The sequence below is a fragment of the Nycticebus coucang genome, chromosome 6, assembly GCF_027406575.1.
Source record: "Nycticebus coucang isolate mNycCou1 chromosome 6, mNycCou1.pri, whole genome shotgun sequence".
Lineage (NCBI taxonomy): Eukaryota > Metazoa > Chordata > Mammalia > Primates > Lorisidae > Nycticebus > Nycticebus coucang.
In genome coordinates this window covers 41,964,715-41,972,023 of record NC_069785.1, presented here as the reverse complement: position 1 = coordinate 41,972,023, position 7,309 = coordinate 41,964,715, and positions in this window count along the sequence as shown.

Here is a 7,309-nt window from a genome sequence, read left to right as displayed (position 1 = left end):
CTCTGACTAGCAATGAGAGTGTTATGGGGCTGACCTGACTTGACCACTTCCTGTGCTAGAAAAGATTGCCCCTCCCCCCCACCGAGTAAATGCTTGCAGGTGGGCAGCAAAGGGAGGAGGAGAGTGGTGGGCACATAAAAGCTGCCCCTCGGCCAACTTCAGGGCCGCAGCTCATAGAACACTGCCCATGGGTGTGTGTGTGTGTGTGTGTGTGTGTGTGTCTGTCAGCCACTGTCTCCCTTCTTGAGGTTCTCTTCACCCCAAACCCCAGGCAGGACCTGGCCCATTCTCCCCAGAGGGTCTGAGAGGGGCTGGGGTACGGGAGCAGTGAGTAGGAACCTGGGACTCTCAGCCTGGCTCTCTTCCCCCCATTGTGAAATGGCCTTGGATCAGGGCCAATCAGGAAGCCGCCTCCTATAGCCTCAAATCCGTGGCCGGCGCCTGGGGTGTGAGGACGGCCCGAGGCTCTTCCCTTCCTAAGGGAGGGCTGAGGCTGACACACCGAGGACCTGGTAGGAGACAGCCTGAACCGCCCTTGGCTAGTTGTGAAGAACCCATGCCCTCCCTCCTGCTCTCCAGGCCAGCCAGGTGGGGGCGCCCAGACGGGCATGAAGGGCAGCGGAAAGTACATAGACCTGGGCTTCAGGGCTTCTAGCCTCTACTCTGCCATTATCAAGCTTTGTGAACTCAGTCAAGACACTTTCCCTCTCTGGGCCTCACTCAGTTTTCTTTCTTGTGAATAACTAGAAGAGTTGGACTAGCAAACCCTGGAGGCCTCTTCTAGCTTGGTATTGTGACTCACTGCAGTCAGTGATTCATTGATGTTATTAGCAGGACTTGGCTCTGATCAGAGGGGAGTCTGTTCATTGTGTCTGTCTAGATTTCCCTGCATAAATCTGCATCTGCTGGTCTGTTACAGAGGTGGAGTGGGCTTCCCTGGACAATCAAGGATGAATGATGACACAGAGGCCAAGAAATGAACAGCATCTGTGCTTTGGGGAGCTAGGACACCTGGGTAATTGATGCAGAAACTCTGGCTATATAATTTCCTGTCCTTGACTTTCAGGCAGGAAATTTTAAGTTTGGGACCTCTAATCATCATGAATAAAGGGGCCCCTCCTTTTGCCCACTAAACCTATGAAAGCAGGGGAAAGAAGGAAGGAGGGTGTCTTCATGCCCCAGACCTCCATTCTGGTTGGGAATGCTTGAACAATAACCATGAGGGCCTTTCCTAGTCTCAATTTCCCCTTGTACAATATGGGGTGTATTGGCCCCCCTTCCTGAGGTTCTGCAAGAAGGAAATCATAGATATGAGGAGGAGAACTGTTAAAGTTCACACACATTACGGTGGTGCCTGCGGCTTAGTGAGTAGGGCATCGGCCCCATATACTGAGGGTGGCAGGTTCAAACCCGGCCCCAGCCAAACTGCGACCAAAAAAATAGCTGGGCATTGTGGCGGGCGCCTGTAGTCCCCGCTGCTCGGGAGGCTGAGGCAAGAGAATCGCCTAAGCTCAGGAGTTGGAGGTTGCTGGGAGCTGTGATGCTACTGCACTCTACCGAGGGTGACAAAGTGAGACTCTGTCTCTACAAAAAAAAAAAAAAAGTTCACACACATTTCATTTGTTCCACCATCTGATTCTGCACAAGGTTGGCCTTCCAGGCGTGGGGGGGCCAGGGGCTGTCCATGGGCTGTAGTCTCTGCGGTATCTGGAATTCCTTTATATCTTCCCCAAACCCCCTACACCTGAAGTCCCACCATTAGAGTCTTTTCTTTAACATTGCCTAAGTTTCTTCCAAAAATGGAGTGTGTGTGTGACGTATCTTACCATTTGTCCTAAGCATTTCATCAATGAATGAATGAATGATAATCCTCCTGTTACACAGAAACCTGTAGCCTCCGCAGAAGTGATTTTGAAAAAAATAACAACCACAATCTTGAGCGTTCTGGTGTTCAATCTATGGTAAATGATGGGGCAAGATCCGAAACGGCTGGGGCTGAGGCTGTGGGTCCAGTGAGGGCAGGGCGTCCCCTGCCGGTCGTGAGGAGCGCTGCAGACAGGTCCTGGGAAGGGTGGCCGGAGGAGGGAATGGGAGGTAGCTTGCCTACCCCTGTACCTCGCTGCTGTAAGCAAGGGGAAGGCCCGTGCTAATCACTGGCACTCTGGGCACTTGAAACTTCCCTAGGGCCCCCACGAGCGGGTACCGGGAATGGAGCAATAATTCTCAGAATTTGGGGAGTGGAAGTGTTCTTAACATAACAGTGAAAAAAAAAAATTTTTTTTTTTTTTTTGAGACAGAGCCTCAAGCTGTCACTCTGGGTAGAGTGCTATGGCATCACAGCTCACAGCAACCTCCAACTCCTGGGCTCAAGCAATTCTCCTGCCTCTGCCTCCCAATTAGCTGAGACTACAGGTGCTGGCCACAATGCCCGGCTATTTTTTGGTTGCAACCGTCATTGTTGTTTGGCAGGCCAGGGCTGGATTCCAACCCGCCAGCTCAGGTGTATGTGGCTGGCGCCTTAGCCGCTTCAGCCACAGGCGCCGAGCCAATGCTGAAAAAATTTTTAATAATACATCAACTGGGTGTTTACAGTGGTCCTTTACATGGATTATGTCATTGAAACCCCCCAAACCCTCTGGGGTAGGTACTATGTGAGGATAAGGTGCAGGTAAGTATCTTGCCAGGGTCCAGGTCCACGCAAAATGAGGGACCAGGGCAAACGCAGGCCCTCTGACTCCTACTCTAGGCCCCCCTCTGCTGTCTTGCTAGGGCACTGGGGCTGGAATTTAAATCTAGCACTTTGCCCCTCCCCCTCCCCGGGGGTAGAGACAGAGACAGAGTTCTTGGAGCCCTGGGTCTCCTGAGTAGACACAGTGAACACTGTTGACAACGGACTGAAGGAAAGAATAAAGGAATTGGTAGCTGCAGGTGTCTGAGTGGATTTAGTCCAGGAGTGTATTGACATGGCTTCAGGGTTGTTGCTGTCTGTCTCCCAGCACCCAGGCTTCCAGGACACACTCTCATCTCCTTTGGTAGTCCCGCTGGTCTTTTTTTTTTTTTTTTTTTTTGCAGTTTTTGGCCAGGGCCGGGTTTGAACCGGTAGGGGGGCCAGTGCTCCGGTATATGGGGCCAGTGCTCTACTAGCCCTCTGGTCTTTTTAGTATGCCTCTGTCAACTGACTCAGGAGGTCTCCCAGCCTTAGGTACTCACTCCTGTCACCTGAACCCAAACTCACCCAGTGATATTCCTTGGTATGTATAGAGGATCCTCCTTCCTTTCTGTAGGGCTGACCCTAAAGTCAGCACACTGGGAGTATGGTGAGGTGAGACCGCCAGAACCCCAGGTGCGGTTCCCTTCAGGATCAACTGAAAACAATTAAACTAGCACAGCAGACAGCCCCCCCCCCCAAATTAGCGCACAGTGTCCCTCAAGATGGTCACCAATCCATGCTCGTTGTGATCTGCTTCTGTAGCATAAACCCACCTTAACAAGGAGGAAATGGGAACAGCCAACTCCAACCTAGTGACATAATGCCTACATTAGCTCATTTGCCCCCCTCCCAGGACATGGAGGTAGCCACTTTTATTAAGACATCCCCATTTTACAGAGGAGGAAATAGAGGCATGAAGCAATTTAGGTAATTTTTGAATAAGTAAAAAAGATTAGTGAAAACAAAGAAATAAAAGACAAACTAAAAAAGAAAAAGGAAAACTACCAAAATAACAACAACAACAAAAAAGGAAGATTAGTCAATATTTTTGATGCAAAATTATACATCATTTAGAACACACCCTCTGGATTAACTGATTCTAGTCTTTCAGTCGGGCTATTTTGCAACTCTATAGGTCATAGAGAACCAACAGCAATGCAGATATTCCTGCCTATGGACTATAGACATTCTGTTCAGTGACGGGACAACCCTCCATCCCTCCTGTGCAACATTCACTTTTCTTCCATTTACAGATTCATTTCAGAATTCCTGATCTATAGATGTGCCTGTTCTTCGGATTCTCATTTGAATGAGTTGTAACATCTATCTGGGCCCCATATTAATAATAAGTTAAACCAATCTCTAATATGTGTGTGAGAGTCATGATTTCACCTTTTAAAAAATTATTGAAAATTATCTTTTAATGAGGATCTTGTAATTTGCCTCCAATCACTTGGACAAGGAGAAATAGAATTGGGATTCAAACACGGGCAGCTAAGAAGTAGAGACTATGTCTAGCCATTATACTTTCCAGGCACTGGGAGTGTAATTGCAGAGTAACTGCAGCTGTACATTAATCAACCTTAACCTTACCAAGACCCTTGATCCTGGTTCAAAGTCTAACCTAAATCTTGACCCTAATTCAGACTTAACTCTAATTAAAACCTAATAAATTAAATTGTGTAATTGTGTTCTAAGGAAAAAAAGTTCATGATTCCTGCATTTTGAGAGAGAGGATCTTAAGTGGTACCAACAGGAACATTTCTGTTAGGTCCCATGCATTGTTGAGGAATATGGGGTATTTTTCTCTCCCCATCTTCCTTTAGTAGTCCTGCACTTGGGGAAGCAGCCAAGGCTGGTACAAGCCAGGGGACTTATTTGGCTCTTAGGGCTGCCTAGGCCTTTGCTGAAGGTCAGTGATGTGGGAAGGGATTTGAGGGCCATTTTCATTTCACAGTTCTCCCAGGGCAAGGGTGAGGGAACAGGAAGACGTCTGGCTTGTGTGACTTGGAGACAGTGACCCAGCTCCTTGCTCACATGCAAAGTTCTCTGCTTCAAGGGCCAAAAGCCATTAACCTGTATTGTGCATTTAAATTACAATTTGATTAATGATATGTTACCCTAACCACACATAATTGCAAGTTAGCATTTTGGGCACTGGACAGTATCAACATTTAACTATGTCTTTTTTTTTTTCTGAGACAGACTCTCATTATGTCGCCCTCAGTAGAGTGCTTTGGTGTCACAGCTCACAGCAACCTCAAACTCTTGGGCTTAAGCGATTCCCTTGCCTCAGCCTCTCAAGTAGTTGGGACTAAAGGTGTCTGCCACAATGCCTGGCTATTTTTTTTTTGTTGTTGTTGTTGCAGTTGTCATTGTTTTAGCAGGCCCGGGCTGGGTTCAAATCCTCCAGCCTTGGTGGCTGGCGCCCTACCCACTGAGCTACGGGCACTGCCAACATTTAACCATGTCTTAATAACATAAACTCTCAATTTCATTGTACCTGGATCTACTTTTATTCCTGACTAATCATAACAATGCCATTTTTCCTCATTGGAGAATTTATTTTCAGATATATTCTCATAAATATATTAACTCCACTATTGCTTTGATTTGTTGTTTTTAACTTTTCATCCAAAATTTAAAATTTAACAACATTATCTCATAGTGCTTAATTCTATGATTCTTATTATTCATGGCAAATGATATGAGTTTTCCACTTGTGATAGATAATGATATTAAGTGTACTTTAAGTATAAAGTGATTCAGCTTAAAGAAAAATATTGGGCGGCGCCTGTGGCTCAGCGGGTAGGGCGCGGGTCCCATATGCTGGAGGTGGCGGGTTCAAACCCAGCCCCGGCCAAATTAAAAAAAAAAAAAAAGAAAAATATTAACTGACAGTACAGGTGGTATTAGGAATGATGACAGAAATCAGGATGGTGATGTCTAAGTGATGGGAGGCGTATGGTCTATACATAATTATACTGTTTGATACTGTTTGTTGAACATATATTATGTGCCAGGCCCAATGTTATTCATGTTATCATCAGCAGGGATGAAAATGCTCTCTGTTTGTACTTGTTCAAGCAACATATGGCTACTGATTCCTTCAAATGTGGCTAGTGTGATTGAGAAATTAAAAGTTTTTTAAACTAATTTTAATTAATTTAAATGTAATTTTAATTAAATTAATTAATTTTTAATTAATTTAAATGTAATTTTACTGTACTAGAACAATCCTAATATTCAATTACTTATATTTAGTAATTCAGTATTTTATAAAATCTTCTGAATATCAATGAAATAAACATTATTATTGTCATTTTGCTAATGAAGAGATGTGGGCCTCAAGAGATTGCCTGAGGCTACGTAACTAATAAATAGCATGGGTAGGATCTGAACTCAGATTCCTCCGACTTCAGAACAAGTGCTCTAAGTCATTTCCTATGGGAAAATGGGCCAGAACACTGTGCCAGTAGTTGATTGTACTTAGTGTGATGCTAAGGCTGTCAGATGTGAGTATTCCTGCTAGTAGAGTGGCTTATTCTGTTGTGGGGCAGCCAACATGACTGTTGAATCTCCAGTGGAAGTGAGATGTGAATGAGCACATGGGAAGCAGTGAAATGTGTCCACATGGAGGGCTAATCCTGATGAGGCCCCAGATCACTCGCAGCCTCCAGGCTCTGTGCTCCTTGAGGGCAGGGTGCCCTATTACCTAACTCATGGCTGTGAAGAACATTGCTGAGTGTTCAATGAATGACAGAAGCTCGGAGCACAATGGTCATCATTTAGGCCAGTGATTTTCAACTGGGTGTGCTGTGAGAGATTCATAGGTGTGCTGTAAAAAATTTTAAATTATTAAAACATTAAGATTGTTAATTAAATTATTTTTGAAAGAAGTTCAGAGCACAGTAAGTATATTCTTTTTCTACTCTTTGTTTTTTTTCTGAAACAGAGCGTTGCTATGTTGCCCTTGGTAGAGTACCGCGCCATCACAGCTCACAGCAACCTCAAACTCTTGGGCTTATGTGGTTCTCTTGCTTCAGTGTCCCAAGTATCTGGGACTATAGGAACCTGGCTATTTTTTATTGCAGTTGTCATTGTTGTTTAGCTGGCCCATGCCAGGTTTGAACCCGCCAGCGTCAGTGTATGTGGCTGGTGCAGTAACCGAGACTACTCTTTGTTTTTGATCAGCATAATTTAAGTATGTCACAGAAGTTTAATTCTAGGCCAAGCATGAGGTCACACAAACGCTGTAACTGGTTCCACTTAAATTCATGACCATGAATATCAAGTGGACCCTCATGTTTCTTGGCAATCTGACAACATATCTCAAATATGTTTATTCTTTGATTTCATGTTTTCCTTCAAATGTTCGGCACCCTTTGCCCATTCTTGTCCTAGGCTAATGACCTCATATACGTGACCTGTATTGGCTTTTATTCCCCAGAATTTGAATGTATTTGTAATCCGCATTGTGTAGGTCTTGATGAGAGGAAAATAAATAAATAAAAGGGTCTGAGGGTCACTCTCTCACCTACTCTTAGCCCTTGGGTTCAAGTGCATGACCTAGAGTTGGCCGATCTTGTACTCCCAACA